The sequence below is a fragment of the Camelina sativa genome, chromosome 14 (genome assembly GCF_030686135.1).
Source record: "Camelina sativa cultivar CO46 ecotype springtype chromosome 14, ASM3068613v1".
NCBI classification, from domain to species: Eukaryota; Viridiplantae; Streptophyta; class Magnoliopsida; order Brassicales; family Brassicaceae; genus Camelina; species Camelina sativa.
The window spans coordinates 17,486,251-17,505,217 of NC_141893.1; positions in this window are offsets into that span (position 1 = coordinate 17,486,251).

An 18,967-nucleotide genomic window follows, 5' to 3' on the forward strand; every position below is an offset into this window, starting at 1 on the left:
GAGAAAGAGAAGAAACGTTGCTGAAGTTACTAGGGGAAGAAACGTTTCTCAGTATTTTTCAACACATGTCAATTTCTTATTAGTCATATATTAAAATATTAATTTTTTTTTTAGCAACGATGAACACGTTCTCCGCTGGTGATGCTCTAAGGTGCATATGAGTACAGCTTATCATCCCCAGACTGATGGACAGTCAGAGAGGACAATCCAGACGCTGGAGGATTTGCTGAGGATATATGTGTTCACTACAAAAAAACAAACATATTGTATCACTTAAATAGTATCACAAAACTAAGTGATATTATTTCAAATTACTTTTCAATAACTGATATAAAAATTATAATTTTACATCAGTTACAATTATTGATATTGACATAATTTCATTATAATTGATGCAAATATATATCATTTACATCACTTTCCAAATACTGACATAAAATATATAATTTTACTTCATTTATGTATTTATTAATTTATATTAACATCACTTAGAAAAATGATCCAAAATTTACATCATTTTTTGAATGATGCTAGTAAAATTACATGACAAATTAATATATTAACTGGACCAAAAGAATGAAAAGAAAAGAATATTATATCACTCTTTAATCGACTAAAACTAAAATTTATATTGACAAAAAAAAACATATAGCATATATCCCACATCGGCTGCATCAAGAAAAAGTTCTCCTAATTAGTCGTAAATTTTTAATGGGATAACATATATTCTCTTTACTTAGTCGTAAATTTTAAACATATATTCTCTTTACTTAGTAGTAAATTTTAAATGGGATAACAAATTAACACTTATTTGTGTGGATCTCCTCATATATATACAGTATCAATAATATAGGTAAATTATCAAATGAGTATATAAATAAAATATAAAAAATTAAATATTATACTAAAGAAAAAACTAGTTTCATATAATTTATTATAATATTGATTTTAACATCAATTATTCGGAAATGATATAAATATTTAACATTAGTTTTGACAAATGATGCAGATATTTTATATCAATTTAGTAAAAATGATGTAAGACTTGCAACAATTGTTGGAAGTGATGTAAATGAACATCGATTCTAATAATTGAAGCAAATATTTATTTCAATTGATGCAAATAATTTGCATCAACAAAATATAAATAATTCATTTAAGTGATGTAAAATATCTTAGCATCATTTAAACATGATACAAATATAAAATATAAATGATGTAAAACCATTTTTTTTTTGTAGTGGTTGGACGGAGTTGGCCATTGGGCAGATCACCTGAACCTGGTAGAGTTTGATTACAACAATAGTTATTAGGCGAGTATTAGGATGGCTCCTTATGAGGCGTTGTATAGGAGGCCATGTAGTTATGCCGATAGGAGGAGGAGAAGATTCGGGTTCTCAAGCTGAACATGAAGGAAGCTCAGGATCGGTAGAGGAATTATGCCGATAGGAGGAGGAGAGATCTTGAGTTTTAGGTGGGAGATAGAGTGTACCTCAAGATGGCCATGTTTTAGGATCCGAACAGGTCATTGACAGAGACTAAGTTGAGTCCGAGGTATATGGTCCGTTCAGAGTGATTGAGCGGGTGGGACCGGTAGCGTATAGGCTGGAGTTGCCTGAGGTTATGTGTGCGTTTTACAAGGTTTTTCATGTGTCTATGTTGCGGAAGTGTCTCCGTGAGGATGATAAGTTGTTGGCTAAGATTCCTGAGGATCTTCAGCCTAATATGACTTTGGAGGCGAGACCAGTGAGGGTTCTCGAGAGGAGGATCAAGGAACTTCGGAAGAAGAAAATTCCTTTGATGAGAGTCCTTTGGGACTGTGATGGGGTTGAGGAACAGACTTGGGAGCCAGAGGCGAGGATGAAGGCAAGGTTTAAGAAGTGGTATGAGACGCAAGCCGCGACTTGAGCTTGTCTAGCCTGGTCCCATCTATAATCCGTGGCTAGAGCAGGAATGGAGTATTCCAGCCCATCTCTCTTGTTTACTTGGTCACTTAGGGGTGGTTGGTTGTGCGACTAAGTAACAAGATGAGGTGGTGTTCGGGGTACGAAATTTCCGTGAGACGGTGGTTTGAGGGAAAGTTTCCCGAAATAGAAGTTTCTAAAAGTATAAAGTTTTCAAAAGTGGAAGTTATAAAAATGGAAAGTTTTGTGGGAGTTATATTTTGTCCATTTTAAGTGGTTTTGAGCCTTGGTGGAGTTTGTGTGACCTTCGTGGCAGACTTTTGAGTCATTGTGCCCGTGTGTGGCGGTCTTTTGAGATATTGTGTGGCCTTTGTGGCGGGCTGTTTAGCCAATTGTGTGGCCTTTGTAGCGGGCTGTTTAGCCAATGTGCCTGTTTAGGCAAACCTTCGGGATGTGTGGTCTTCGTGAAGGTCCTTCGGGACATGTGGTCTGTTGAGGCAATCCTTCGGGATGAGTGGTCTTCGTGTTGGTCCTTCGGGACAAGTGGTCTTCATGACGGTCCTTTGGGACGAGTGGTCTTTGTGACGGTCCTTTGGGACAAGTGGTCTTTGTGACGGTCCTGTTGAGGACATTTGTTTGGACTTGGTGGCGGTCCTGTTTAGGACATTTGTTTGGCCTTTGTGGTGGCCCTTGGGGGCATGTATATGATCCTTGTGTGGTCATGAGGTATTCCAGTGAGGGGATATGTGGTTGGTAGGGCATTGTGTTGTCTTACGCGAGCCACAGGAAGGGAACCCTGTTAGGGATAGGGCTCAGACGTGTTTAGAATTGTTTGCTCACGACTCTTAGAGGACTTTAGTTCTCCTAGTACTGCCATATTCTGAGACTTTGTGGCTTGAGAGTATGGTTGGTATATCGACTTCGGATGACGATTCGGGGCGCGCTGTAGGGTGGCAACCCGAGAGACGAATATTGGACTTCCCTATATATTATGGAATGCGGGCTTAGGCCCGATGAGGAGCAAACATTATGGCATGCAGGTTTCGGCCTGATGAGGAGCCAATAAAAACTCAAGGTTAAGACCTATGAGTAAAGGAAGTCCAAAAGTCGAGAGCAAATAATGCGTGGAACGTGAGTCTATGAGTAAAGGAAGTAAAGATGGTTGCACGGGAGTCCTTGGCTGATGGTTGTTCGAGATTCGAGGACGAATCTATGTTGGTGGCGGAGAATTGTAACATCCGCGAACCAAAATGTGCAGTTTGGGGATGGGTGTTGATCGACACCATTAATTTCTGGTTCGACCATTTTGATTTAATTATCGATTTGGATCGGTTTGGTTTAGGGAAAACCATTAAACCGAGTTATTTAAAGGAATTGTCGACCAGAAGGGTTTTGGGAAAGTTTTTTTTGTCTCCATTTCATCGTTTTGAGAGAAAAAAAAGAGAGAAAGAAGAGTTCTTGAGGTTTTGGGAGGATTGGTGAGATTTCTTGGCTGTTCTTGAGAGATCTAAAGCTAGGAAGGTGCTGGAAGCTTGCTAGGAGGGTTGGATTCGTTGCTGTTGGTCAGAAACTTCCTGTAAAGAGGTGAGTGCATGACCATGGCTGATCTAAGCCTGAGATTTCCTTTGTCTTGCTTGTTTGGTGTTGTTTGTGGTGTTTTCTTGCTTGTTATGGTTGTTATAGGGTTCCTACGGATTCATATGGCTTTGGAGGAGATGGGAAGCGAGATGCGACTCTCGGCTTCGAGCGGTTCGCGATTGCAGAGTCGGTGTTGATCGACACCAGGAGGGTGTAGGTCGACACCAGTGAGCATCATTAGTCAACATTGTGGGGTAGTCTCGGTCGACACCAAGTGCCAATGTCCGTCGACACTTGGCTGGTGTCGGTCGACACCTCCCTTCCAGCGAGACTATGTTTGCTTCCTGGTTTGTATGTTTTGTTTGTTGATTGTTTTGGACATTGGTATCTCAGTTGCTTGTGTGTATAGCCCAGTAGATGAGAGGATTGTCTCACTGAGTGTTTATTATATACTCATGCATCTCAATTTGTGTTTGTGGTGCAGGTAAAAGCAAAGTGTGATCGTGGAATCAAGACAATGAAGATGAGGATGTTCTAGGGACTCGATTGGTTGTTAACTGACATTGTTAGGCTGCTAGAGTTGGGTCATTAGAACATTGCTAGGTTGCTGGTTCTATGTTTGCTGTTGTTTGGTTATTGGATATTTATTATACTTTGATATTAACTATTTATTATTGGATATTTATTGAATATTGTTTATTGTTTCTGTTATCCGCTGTTGATTATACTTTTTTTCAAAGGGACTTTTCATATAAGAAAATTATTATTAAAATATTAGAAAATTTCCAAAAAGATACAAAATCGATTCTAAAACTAGCGATTTTAGATATTCTCTTTCATGGGTTTCTCCATGTAACAATTTCCAATTAGCTAAAATATTTTAAATAAATAAAAATTAAATTAAATAAAAAATATTATTATTAAAATTTATTGAGATCTTCCTTGTTTTTGTTTTTTTTGTTGTTGGAGGTGCTCTTAGTCTCTTCAATACTACGAGTCATGCGAGCTAAAGATTCCGGCTTGATTAAAACTTTTGTTCTTTAAACATACTTTGGATTGGTCACAACAACTCACAAGTGTTATTCTTGTTGTTGCATCTGGGCATTAGTAAAAGACAAAGCTGTTTATGAAAAGATGGAAATACATATAAGTTGATAAAGTATCGGAGTTTCGAGAGACACATAACTTCAATTTGCTTAAAGTTAAGAAGTCGCCAGTATAAGAGACGGCGTTTGGAAGGAAACCGTATAAAATGTTTTGGTCCCTGAGGAGACGTATGGGCCTAGATCCGGAATCTCTTAGTAATTAAAAAAATAATCGTGATTGGGGATGGAAGTGATGAAAAATATTCAATTCTGAGTATACTCATCATTATATTTAGTTTTTGAGTTTGAATGTATACAATTATAAAGATCATTATAAAGTTTTCAAAATTATACTCTATCTGTTCCAATATATAAGATTTTATAGATAAAAAGTTTAAGGTTTAAGAAATTATAAATGTTTTGTTATTTTTACCTAAAATATATAATTAAATAATTTTCAAAAAAAAATAATCAATAGAAAAAACTGAAGAATACAAAATAATCATAACATACTAAATAAACATAAATGATCCATAGAAATCTGAAAACAAATCTTATAAATTGGAATAAAATAAAAATGCCAAAAGCTCTTACAATTTGGAACAGAGGAAGTACCAAACATGAAACTAAAATTATTTAATAAATTTGGAGTGAAAATAATTAAACAGTCCACCTGAAATTTAAACTTCCAATTAGAGGAGACAAAATTAAATTTCGTCCAATTTTAAAATAGTCTCCCATTCACCCTCCAGTGCTTTACTTTCGTCTCTAGCACCTCTGTTTAGGAAGATTTTCTCCTTGCTTTTCTCGGATCTGTGGCGACAGAAACCATGGATTCAACCCATAGATTCATACCATGGATTCAGATCTTTATTTTAGGTATAAATCAATGGTTTCACTTGCTTGTGTGTGTAGCCCAATAGATGAGAGAATCGCTTCACTAAATAGTTTTGGAAATACTTATGTATCTCTTTTGTGTTGCGGTGCAGGTAAAGGCAAAGTGTGATCGTGGAATCAAGGCAATGAAGAGAAGAATGTTCAAGTGGCTCGATTTGTTGATTTATGACTTCTATTAGCTTGCTAGAGTTGGGTTGTGAGACTGTTGCCTAGGTTGTTTGCTAAGATTCCTGCAGATTTTCAGCCCAACATGACTTTAGAGGTGAGACCAGTGAGGATTCTCGAGAGGAGGATCAAGGAACTTTGACGGAAGAAGATTCCTTTAATTTGATGAGAGTCACGTGGGATTATGATGGGGTTGAGGAGCTGTAACATCCCGAACCCAATTTTGGGTGGATGTCGATCGCAACAAAGGAGGGTGTCGGTCGACACCACTAAATTGGTGGTTTTTCGATTTGTTTCAAAATTGATTAGTTTAGCTTGGTTTAGTTTGGAAACCCTAAGTCTCGTTTAAAAAGGCATGGGCAGCCTATTGGAAACCCTAAGTCTCGTTTAAAAAGGCACGAGCAACCTATTTTCTGGGGGGCGGGTGGTTTTTGTCGCTTCTAAGAGAGAAAGAGAAAGAGAGAGGGATATTATGAGCTTGATCCTAAGAGCAAAGGGAGCTTTGAGGTAAGATTGGGGTGTCGAGCGACACCAAGGTGGTGTCGGTCGACACTAGCATGTTTTTGTGTATTGGTCATAGGAGGACAGCTGGAGATAGGTTTGGATGAGGAGAGATCGACGGAAGTGATGTCGTGGGCGTCGGTGTCGACTGACACTAGCAGAATGTCGATCGACACCATGTGTTGGATCATAAGTGGTGTGTTGGGTGACGATCGACACCAGGTGGAGGTTCTGATCGACATTTGAGGAGTTGTTAGTGAATCGGAGTATTCATGGGGAAGTGTTGTCCGTGGCTGGACGGAATAAAATATTCCACCTCACCTCTCTTGTTACTCTAAGCCAATTGTATGGCCATTGCGATGATCTTTAAAGACATTTTGTGGCCTTTTTGGCGGGATGTTGAGCTAATGTTGCTATGAGTGGCTTGTTTAGGTGGTCCTTCGAGATGTGTGGCATGTTGAGGCGGTTTTTTGGGATATGTGGCCTGTTTAGATGGTCTTTCAGGATGTTTGGCCTCTATGGTAGTCTTTCGGGATGATTGGCCTTGGTGGCAGTCTTTTTAGGATATTTATTTTGCTTTGGTGGTGGTCTACTGAGACATTTGTTTGGCTTTGAGGGCGGTTTGTTTAGACATTTGTTTGGCATTCTTGGCGGTATATTTAGACATTTGTTTGGCCATAGTGGCGGCCTTTGTGGCATTTTGTTGACCCTTATGTGGTCATGAGGTATTCTAGCGTGTGAATATGTGGTTGGTAGGATATTGTGATGTTTTACGCGAGCTATAGGAGGGAAATCTGGTTAGGAGATAGGAATCTGACGTATTCAGAATTGTTTGCTCTAAGGACGGTTGGTCCTGAACGACTCTTTAGGAAACTTTAGCTCTCCTAGTACCGTCATAGTGTGAGACTGGTATATCGACTTCGGATGATGATCCGGGGATAAATTGTAGGGTGGCAACCTGAGAGAAAAATATTAGACTTCTTTTATATTATTCCATGCGGGCTTAGGCCTGATGAGGAGCCAATATTATGGTATGCAGGCTAAGGCATGATGAGGAGTCAATAAAAACTCAAGGTCGAGACCTCTAAGTAAGGAAAGTCCAAAAGTTAGAGTAAATAATGTCTAAAACGTGAGTTTTTCACCTATAGGTAACCTTCGTAGATCGGTTGGAGGAAGTGCGGACTGTGGAAACAGTTGCATGAGAATCATTGGCTGATGGTTGTTCGAGATTCGAGGACGAATCTATGTTGGTGGGGGAGAATTATAACACCCACATACAAAAATTTTGGTTTGGGTGTCAATCGACACCAAGGAAGGGTCTTAGTCGACACTACTAGTCAGTTGGTTCTCTAATTAATTATAATTTATCCGGTTTCGCACGGTTTGATGAGACAAACCCTAGGGCTCATATTTAAGGTTGAAGTCGACGCCCTAGAGCCTGGGTTGGCCATTTTTGTTCGAGAGAGAAGATAGAAAGAGAATCCCTTGAGAAATCATTCAGTAAGCGAACAAGAAGGTTTATGTGCCTGTTTTGGTGTGTTCTGAGCGATGAAAAGGAGATCTGAGCGTTTGGTGGCATTTGGAGGTTGTTATGGAGCTCCAAACAAAGGTGAGTGCATGACCATATGATATGATCATGGATGCAGCTAAGGAGGAGGAGCTTGTAGCTGAGCTTGAACCTGAGGAACTTGTAGTTAAGCTTGAACCCGAGGAGCTTATAGCGGAGGAATCATTGCTTGTACCTGAAGGACCAATGACTAGAGTAAAAGCTAAGCAGCTAAGCTAAGGAATGCACTAAAGAGGCTAATTAAGGAGCTTATGGCCAAAAATATCATGAGAAATTATATTGGGGATGATATCTATCAAGTCCAGCCCACTTTGAGCATAATACAAGCCCAAGAAAGCCCAAAATAATCCCTTTATTTTGTGGTCATAAGAGGGTGACGAAAATAGTGTTCAACTCACTTTGGAAAAGACACATTGAGAAGAGAAACATGCACCAAGGATTGAATCTTCATTCAACTTACTATCTTTATTATCTTTTAGTTTCAAGAACAATTAATACTTGGCTTTGTTACCAAGTTTCTTATCCCTATATAAAGACATGTAATCTCATTTGAGAATCATCAATCAATTTTTCTTTTCATTTTAAGAGTCTATCTCTTTGTTCTTTGTCTAGAACACTTTCTTTTTTCTTGGTGTGTAATATCCAAGCAACAGCCTCCTCTTGCTGGACTAGTGTGTCATATCTAGCAGCGATTGGAGTTGGGAATATCAGCAGCCTTCCGCAACTACTGTGCGATCCCTCAATCCATCAAATCTCCCTTGTTGCACCTTGCACATTGGTGAGTTTCTATCCTTTCTAATCCGGCTGAGTGATCCTCGAATTTTGGGCGTATCAAGTGGTATCAGAGCCGCTCAACCGGTACTTGTCTGTTCATCTTCTCATCTTCCATTTCTAAATACTTATTCTTTTTCTTTCTATCTTTAATATGGGTCATCTCCTTGCCTAGGCCATTTCTATTTTCATAAGAAAAAAAAAAGAGAGGAAAAATGGAAAAAAAAATCCTTAAAAAAAAAAAAAAAAATTGCATTTGGCTAAGTGGTGGAAGAGAAATCCAGCTTTGGAGTGGTTAAAACAGATTTCACAAAATTCTCTTGTCTTTATATCTTCCTTCTTCTCTTGTTGCTTGGGAATTCCATTGGGTTGCTTGGATTTGTTCTCTTAGAACTTAGGGAGAAAGCTCTTGAGTGACCTACCAAAATTGAGAGAAACAGTTTTGTGTGTGAGGATTTTTATCTGCTAACTTTTCATGTTAAGTTTTCAGGAAACCATGGAAAGTGATGGAGAAAGACACTATTACTAACCTTATGAATACATGTCTAGAATTCTGTCGCCGGACTATCTAAGTTGCAAATGAGAGCATTGAATGACACTATTACTAACCTTATGAATACATGTCTAGAAGAACTACACCAAAGGCTCGACGAGATTTAGAACAGCAAACAAACCCTGAAACATGGATTTTTCTGTGGATAGACCTATGAATGAAAGTATGATGAACAAACAAACAAACATAGGCTAAGATGATCAGATGCAGTGCAAGGTGTTTCAATGCCCTTATGATGCTGTAGCATAAAGGATGTCAATCCATAAAGAGTGTGATATGTAAGCAGTCAAGATGTGATCAATTCATTCAAGTTAAGCCAAATATCAAGTTGGTTTGTTTCTAACAACCTAATGACAAAAATGTAAATGCAGAAGATTAAAGCAACTTAAGACAGTACTAATGCATAAATAAACTGTAGAACAAGTGCAATAAACTATGCTAAGCAATAGAAAACTACTAACAAATGCAACTAAGAGCAAAATGAAATGAAACAGAGCATAAAGAAGGAAGTAAACTGGCGCTTTAGTAGCACTCAGTCGAGTGCATGGTCGAGTGGGGGGTCGAGTGGACTTCCGGATGAAAAACAGAGACAGGACAACAATCAAAACAGAGCAAAACACAAGTAAATCAGACAACAAGTGAATAACAATATTCAAACAGAGAAAACAATAAACAAAGAAGGTCCTAGGATGAATTCATGGGCTGGACTCAAGATATGGTTATCTAAATTGATCAACAAACCTCAATTAACAATGAGCTATCTCTAGACAATAATCTTCTAATACTTGTTAATCCATTCTCATGGCAATAACAATCAAGCTTAGATACTCTTAGACCTAGTTCTCACTAGCTATTACATATAAAAGCAGGCTTTAAAACCCAGATCATCAATGTCAAAAATCAAACAAAACATCTAATCTCTTAGCATGTTTCATAATAATCTCTAGCATTAGCCTTATCTAGCAACTTAAACATTGGTATGATGCTAAGGAGCTTAAGATCTACCCTTACCTTCTCAGTATAACAATAGCATAGAGTGCATCTAACCTAGAAGAGATCTATAAACAAGCAAGCTTGACCAATCTAAACAACCATAACCCTAATCCAGCCTAATCCGTCCCTAAGATCCTAAGCCACTAATCAGATCTAAAAATCATCATGAAGAACACAAACCCAAAAGTTAATGAAACTACCATGATTAGAAAGATGAGATAAAGATGAACAATTTAATACAAAGAAGTGAAAGCAAATACTCAACAGATTCAAAGTTATGAAGGTTACAAATCTATGAAAATCTAGAGGAAAGATAAGAGATAATGCAATAAAGTAAAAGTGGCTAAAAATGGCAAAAACTAGGTTATGAGGTGTCTACAGGGTCTGACTTCCGGCCACAAGTGCCAGTACATATATATAGTAAAGAGATAGAAACCCTAGTTAGCTAGAGGACAAAACAGAGAGGCGGCGGTCAGCTCGACCATGTGCTCGGTCGAGTGCCTGTTCGAGTGGTTGGTCCGTCATGTAGCTTCAGTCTTCGATCTGGGATGATATCTGTTCAGTAAAATCCGCATTACTCTGGAAGAACGCCTCCGATTGACTTGAAACCACCGGCATTAGAAACGTAACTCAATTTCCTACAACTCTCATAAAGTATGCGGAAGCTGAATCGCAACGGAAGATCTTCATTCGGATCGATCTTTGAGGAGCTCGTTATGCATCCGACCGAGTATTCGACCATGTGCCTGCTCGAGTGGTATGGTCGAGTGCCTTCTTTTCCCTTCCTGATACTTCCAATCCTCTTGGTTAGCTCCAGAAATAACACCAAGTCCTTCCTTACCCTTTTAGAGCTCCATAACACCTAATAATACTCCAAATGCACAAATGTATACAATGCATGCTTCTAAACATCCTAAGTTCATATTTGGACATAAATGGCTATAAAACCTAAGGAATCACTTCTATATGATGCAAAACATTAACTAAACAAGGCCTTAAATATGGTAAAATATAGTGACATCAAACCCGTTCTAGACCCGCAGCTAGGAGAGAACGTTCAAGGAGGACTTACCGGCCCGAGGAGGAAATTGAAGAAGAGGAGTTCCATGAAGAAGATGATCGATCCATCAACCGACCTAGACGAAGTCATAGAAACCGTGATCAAGGTGATGTTAATCCTTTTGGTACAAGAAATGACAATTTAGGTGGTTTAAAACTTAAAATTCCAACCTTTGAAGGTAAAAATGATTCGTATGTTTACCTAGAATGGGAAAGGAAAATGGAGTTAGTGTTCGATTGTCAAAAAATTTCTGAACTCGAGAAGGTTAGGTTAGCAGCAACTGAGTTTATTGGCTATGCTATTACCTGGTATGATCAAGTTTTGATTCACAGGAGAAGGACAGGTGGAAGACCAATAGCTTCATGGGATGAGCTCACTACCTTGATGAGGAAACGGTTTGTGCCGGTTCATTACCACAGAGATCTCCACCAAAAACTAAGACGCTTGCTTTAAGGAACCAAATCTGTGGAGGACTATTTCCAGGAAATGGAAAGCTTAATGATCAAGGCGGATGTAGATGAAACCTTAGAAGCTACCATAGCCAGATTCCTTGCAGGCCTCAATCGGGACATTCAGGACAGAATGGAGCTTCAAAAATATGAAACCTTGGAGGAAATGTTGCACAAGGCGATTCTAATCGAACAACAAACCAAGAGGAGTGGTTTCTCTAAACCTTCATTTGCTCGAAAACCAAGTTATCAAGATAAAGATAAGTCTTCAACCCCATCAAATTCAGTTTTTAAGACTAATGCTCCTACTCGTCTTGACAAAGGAAAGACAGTCGAGACCAACAATTGGGCAATGGATATTTGGTGTTTCAAATGTCAAGGACTTGGACATTATGCCAACAAATGTCCAAATCAAAAGGTAATGATCCTCCTAGACAACGGTGAAGTGGAGTTCGAGGACGATAAAGAAAAAGAGGAAGATCTCGGTCCAATCTTTGACGAAGAAGAAGAACAGTTTGAATATCCAACTCAAGGGACACTTCTGGTCACTAGGATATCATTGAGCGTTCAGCCTAAGTCCAATGACCGAGAACAAAGGGAGAATCTCTTTCACTCTAGATGTTTAGTTCAAGATAAAGTTTGTTCGTTGATCATTGACGGTGGAAGCTGTACTAACGTTGCTAGTGATACCCTTGTTAGGAAGCTTGGACTTGAGACCAGACCTCATCCGCGGCCTTTTAAACTGGAATGGTTGAATGAAACGGGCGAACAGTACGTCAGGGAGCAAGTCACGGTTCCTCTTACCATCGGCCGATATGAAGACGAGATCCTGTGCAATGTCCTTCCCATGGATGCAAGCCATATCTTTCTAGGATGACCTTGGCAGTTTGACATGATGGTGATACATGATGGCTACACCAACCGGCATTCCTTTGAGCATAAAGGAAAGAAGATCACTCTGGTTCCTTTAACTCCATTGGAGGTCAATCAAGACCTGGTACAATTGAAGAAAAGTCGGGAAAAAGAAATTAAACCAGCAAAACCTGAGGTATCTCCTAAGAACTCCAACTTCTTTGTCAAAGAGAGTCAAGTAAGGAAATCTTTGTACTCTCAACAGCCATTGCTTTTCTTTGTGTATAAAGAAACACTAATGGGATTTTTTGATCTTGCACCGGAGCTCCCGAGTGATTTGATAGATGTTTTGCAGGAATTCTCAGATATCTTTACAGAAGAGAACCCTAACGATTTGTCGCCAATAAGAGGTATAGAACACCAAATTGATTTCATCCCTGGTGCGTCACTTCCAAACCGGCTGGCTTATCGAACCAATCCGTTGGAAACAAAGGAACTTCAAAAGCATATTGGAGAACTTCTTGAAAAAGGTTACATCAGGGAGAGCCTAAGCCCATGTGTTGTACCTATTATCCTTGTGCCTAAGAAGGATGGCTCTTGGCGCATGTGTGTAGACTGTCGTGCCATCAACAACATTAAGGTAAAGTATCGACATCCTATTCCTACTCAGTCTTGGCATGATATTTCTATGGATTGTATGCTTGTTTTGCCTAGAACTAGGAGTGGTAAAGATTCAGTTTTTGTGGTCATTGATCGATTTTCAAAAATGGCACACTTCATTCCATGTCACAAAACTGAAGATGCTACAAACATTGCTGAATTGTTCTTTAGAGAAATTGTGCGATTGCATGGCATGCCTAGAACAATTGTTTCTGACAGAGATACTAAGTTCTTAAGCTATTTCTGGAAAACTTTGTGGTCTAAGTTTGGAACTAAGCTGTTGTTTTCAACTACTTGTCATCCTCAAACTGACAGACAAACCAAGGTAGTGAAAAGAACTTTGTCTACTCTTTTGCGTGCTATCATTAAAAAGAACATCAAATCTTGGGAAGAATGTTTGCCTCATGTTGAGTTTGCAAATAATCATTCAGTTCATTCTACTACTAAGTATTCTCCTTTCCAAATTGTCTATGATTTCAATCCTCTAACGCCTTTGGATCTAATCCCTTTGCCTTTGAGTGAAAGAATTAGTATGGATGGGAAAAAGAAAGCTGAACTTGTTAAGCAGATTCATGAGAAAGCCCGACTCAATATTGAAGCAAAGACAAAGCAATATGAGAAGCAAGCAAACAAAGGAAGATGTCAGCTGGTGTTTAAAGTGGGAGATCTAGTGTGGATACACTTGAGAAAGGAACGTTTCCCAGCTGAAAGAGAGTCTAAGTTAATGTCACGGGTCGATGGTCCATTCAAAGTTCAAAGTCTTGACAAAAATCAGTGACAATGCTTACAAACTCGACTTGCAAGGTAAGTACAAAGTGAGTTCAATTTTTAATGTTGCTGATTTGGCGCCATTTGTGGCAGATGATTCAGATTTGAGGTCAAATCCTTTTCAATAGGAGAGAGATGATATGATCATGGATGGAGCTAAGGAGGAGGAGCTTGTAGCTGAGCTTGAACCTGAAGAACTTGTAGCTGAGCTTGAACCCGAGGAGCTTGTAGCGGAGGAACCATTGCTTGTACCTGAAGGACCAATGACTAGAGCAAAAGCTAAGCAGCTAAGCTAAGGAATGCACTCAAGAGGCTAATTCAAGAGCTTATGGCCAAAGATAGCATGAGAAATTATATTGGAGATGATATCTATCAAGCCCAGCCCACTTTGAGCATAATACAAGTCCAAAAAAGCCCAAAATAATCACTTTATTTTTTGGTCAAAAGAGGATGACGAAAATAGAGTTCAACTCACCTTGGGAAAGACACCTTAGGAAGAGAAACATGCACCAAGGATTGAATCTTCATTCAACTTACTATCTTTATTATCTTTTAGTTTCAAGAACAATTAATACTTGGCTTTGTTACCAAGTTTCTTATCCCTATATAAAGACATGTAATCTCATTTGAGAATCATCAATCAATTTTCCTTTTTATTTTAAGAGTCTATCTCTTTGTTCTTTGTCTAGAACACTTTCTTGTTTCTTGGTGTGTAATATCCAAGCAACAACCTCCTCTTGCTAGACTAGTGTGTCATATCTAACAGCTATTGGAGTTTGGAATATCATCAGCCTTCCGAAACTGCTGTGCGACCCCTCAATCCATCAAATCTCCCTTGTTGCACCTTGCACCTTGGCGAGTTTCTATCCTTTCGAATCCGGCTGAGTGATCCTCAAATTTTGGGCGTATCACCATGGCTTATCTGAGCATGAGATCCCTCTGTTTCTATGTTCTATGGTTTTGTGGACTTATTCCTTGCTTGTTTGCGTGTTTTTCGTGATTTTTACGGCCTTGTTTGGCTTCTGTGATGTTCTCTAAACGGTTGGTGGCTTTGGAAACCGAATTTCGGTCGATGACGGTGTGTGAATCGATTCTAGGGCATTGGTGTCGATCGACACCAGGATGGTTTCGATCGACACCAACTCACGATGTTTCGCGAAGGACCAAGGAGGGTGTTGGTTGACACTGTAGGTAGGTGTCGGTCGACACCAATGTTTCAACAGACGGCTGACATGTCTTGTTTGCTTCATGTTTCTGTTATGTTGTTTGTTGTTTTGAATTCTTTATTGGTTGTGTTTATAGCCTAGTAGATGGAAGGATTGTCTTACTAAGTATTTCTGAAAAAATCTAATTGTTTGGTTTATGGTTTGTAGACATTTATTGGATATTGGTTTAATGTTGATTATTTCGATTGTTTGAATTGAATATTGTTAGGTTGTTAGTGAGTATGAGGTCACTAATTAATCACTATATTAAAAAAAAAAAACAGATCCACTTGTTTCAACATCGGAAAAATAGAAATGAGACCGAAAAAATGAAAACATGATACAGAACCAGAAGAATCGTCAATAAAACCAGCAACTAAAAAATAATTATATGTCATTAGCTTACAAATAATCAGCGACTGAATTTTTGAAAACTTGTCTTCCTTTCAGCCTTCGTCTCTTTACTTTTCAATCGCTAATACTATTCCAATGATTAGTAAAAGAACATACCCATATATATATATATATATATATTTATATAATTTTTAAATTTAGTGATGTTAATAAAACCATATATTTATAATGAAGTTTCAGAAAAATATATATATATATATATATATATATATATTATCATCTTATTGAATTTTCACAAGCAATAGGCAGACACTAGGCAGACACTGCATAAATTTTCTCTTCTCTCCCTCGAGTTCGCCCTAGCCGTCACCCAAAAGATTAAATCTCTGTCTGCCCTCTCCGGTGATTGGTGCTCCTCATCATAGCTGTGAGAGGGCCCGTTGCTCTGTATTTCGTTTGTTTTTACTTTCGTTTGTATCGCCTCGGCTAGATCTGGTGGATTGATGGTGTTGTTAGAAGCTCAGCGAATGAGACGGTCTTTACAGTGAGGATTGCTCGACGGTCTTTTGAGTATTTGTTTCGTCCTCCCACAGCAGTTACAGGAGAAGCCTCTTTTGCCTTTGTCAGATCCAGCAGTGTCCTAATCTCTTAGGTGATGCTTCTCAGTTCTGTGGTCATGGGTTCTTGTTGTCTCCTGTTTGAGTAAGCTGACTTTCCCATCTTTCACCTGTTCCATTTAGCTAGGTCTAGGTGTTTAGTGTTGTAGACGTGGTTAAAGTTTGGCCCTTGATTAAGGAGTCTTGTGGTTTGGTTAGAGTTTCGATCTTTGGTTTTTTCATTGCGGTAGGAGCAGTCTTTGTTGGGTTTTGTGGTTGCATGTTGATGGTTTTAATTCCTGGTTGAGTGAGTACTATATTAGCGTCAAGGACAACATGTATACCTTTTGAGAGTTGAAAAGCTTATCTCACCGGGGTCATGATAAATGATCTTAGAAACTGATGAGAGTGCTTTCTTGACCAAGTAACTTGCTAAGATTTAGGAATCTCAGGAACTGATAGCCAAAAATTGCATATCTTATGCAAGAAGTTGTAGTGAGCTTTCCTTCTTATGGCTACAAAATCTCCTATAAATTAATCTTATTTTTTAAAGTTAATTCCTCGAATATGTATAGATTTTTGGTGCTATGGAAAAAACTGAGAAAATTGCATTCATCCTTGAATAAGAATTTGTTTTATCTTGTTGTACTCTTAGCTACATATACATATTTTCATATAAACTACTGGTAATTTAAACTCTCTAGGTCCACTTGTGCTTGAATAGGCGGTGCACAAATCTTAGATAGGTAGATCAGTCCAAGAGTTTTGAAACTATTTTTAGTGGTTTAAACTCGTTTAGGTCCGCTAGTGAAGATCAATCCAAGGCTGTAAAGACACAATATAACATGATATCGTAAGGGAAGATTACAAAAAGTTGGAATGAAAACAGACAACTAAAATACGGTACTGGATTCTAATATTCGATTACAAGGACTTATATATGTTGATAATAATAAATCACAATATTAATTTGTCGATTTTTTGTCAACATATTATGCATAGTGTGATACAATCATTTAAATTATTATTGTACACGAACCATATTATCCGCTCTAGGACAGTCACAAGACACATGATAGAGACATTCCTTCTGCGGTTTTAAGGTCCGCAGTTTTAAGTATTTATACTACGTATGCTAAATATACGTATCAAGAGAAAGAATAATAACGCATGCATATGAAAATTATATCTCTTGTCAATAAACAAGAAAGAAGTTTGAAAGTAGGTAAACTTTGTATTGAATCAAACTTAGCTTTTGCTTATACAAGGTGTTGATATTTATACTACCTAAAGAATATTCTAGGTCCTTGATATTATGTAGGATCTTGTGACATCTGTCAATCATCTAGTCACTTGCTTTTATGGGACCAAAACGGTTTGATAGTACCATGTTCAGAGAATCCGCAGGTTTGATCAGTTGTTCCTTTTGTGTAACCTGCACATTTGTCTTCTTGTGTTGCAGAGAAGGTTGCAGTGACCTGTCGCACTCTTGAGGGGTTTTGAACCGTTGACCTTTGTGTGAGACTTGGGCCGTTTCTTGTTGTTAGATCTGAGCTTGTTGTTGGGCTTGTGGCTTGACATTAACAGCCCTCCCCCCCCCCCCCCCCCCCCGCGCAAACTGAGTGTGGGGGGAAGACGCACATTCAGTTTGTGTCGTAAGCGCTGAAAGGATGGTCGTGGAAGGGACTTGGTGAAGATATCAGCAAGTTGCAGTTCGGCTGGAATGTGTTGAACCTCAAGGAGACCAAGTGCTACTTGTTCACGGACATAATGATAATCAATATCAAAGTGTTTGGAACGGTTGTGAAGAACAGGATTTGCAGACAAGTGGACTGCAGAAAGATTATCATAATGGAGAAGAGCAGCATACGATTGAGAGATACTAAGATCACGTAGAACCGAAGCAGTCCAAGTGAGTTCAGAAGCAGTGGAAGCGAGAGCATGGTACTCAGCTTCTGTGGAAGACCGAGACACTGTAGGTTGACGCTTTGCAGACCAGGACACAATATTAGTGTCCAATAAAACACAGAACCCAAAAGTAGATCGACGAGTATCCTTACACCCCGCATAGTCACTATCACTGTAGGAAACAAGATGTAGAGGACTATTCTTGTAGAGATGCAAACCCATTTTCGAAGTGCCACGAAGATAGCGAAGAATCCGTTTGAGGAGACCAAAATCTGACTCAGTGGGAGAGTGCATTCGTTGACAAATAAAGTTGACAGCAAACTGAATATCAGGACGAGTAATGGTCAAGTATTGAAGCTTCCCAGCAAGACTTATGAAGTAAGAAGGCTCAGAAAATGGCTTAGTATCGTTGAAAACATGATCAAGACATTGAGGCAGAGGAGTGTGAACAGAGTTACATGTTGACATATGCGCATGTTGAAGGATCTCTTCTGTATATTTTTCTTGTTGTCTCTTGTTTGAGTAAGCTGACTTTCCCATCTTTCACCTGTTCCGTTTAGCTAGGTCTAGGTGTTTAGTGTTGTAGATGTGGTTAAAGTTTGGCCCTTGATTGGGGAGTCTTGTGGTTTGGTTAGAGTTTTGATCTTTGGTTTTTTCATTGCGGTAGGAGCGGTCTTTGTTGGGTTTTGTGGTTGCAAGTTGATGGTTTTAATTCCAGAGCTAGCAGTACCACGGTACGACTCGAAGAATAATATATCATCTTGACCATTCCCTTCGTTTGCTTCCGTTCATATGCTTCTCATCGTTTTGACGCCGCTTGGTTTTTTTTGGTTGTGATTGCGTTTTATCCGCCCAACCATTGTCTCGTTCATCACCCTAGGTCTACTTTTCCAGTCTTTGATTCCCTTAAGTTTGTTTCCCTTTCTAAGTTTAGGCTTCGGTTTGTTAGAAGTTATGCTAGTCTTAGTTGTTTGCAGTTGGCTCTTCTCTTGGTTGGTTGTTTCGTTGTGGTTGATAACTTCTTCGTTCCATCATCGTGCACTTCTGAGTTTGGTTTTATCGAGAGGTTAGGCTGCGCTTCTTGTCCTTGCTTTGCAGATC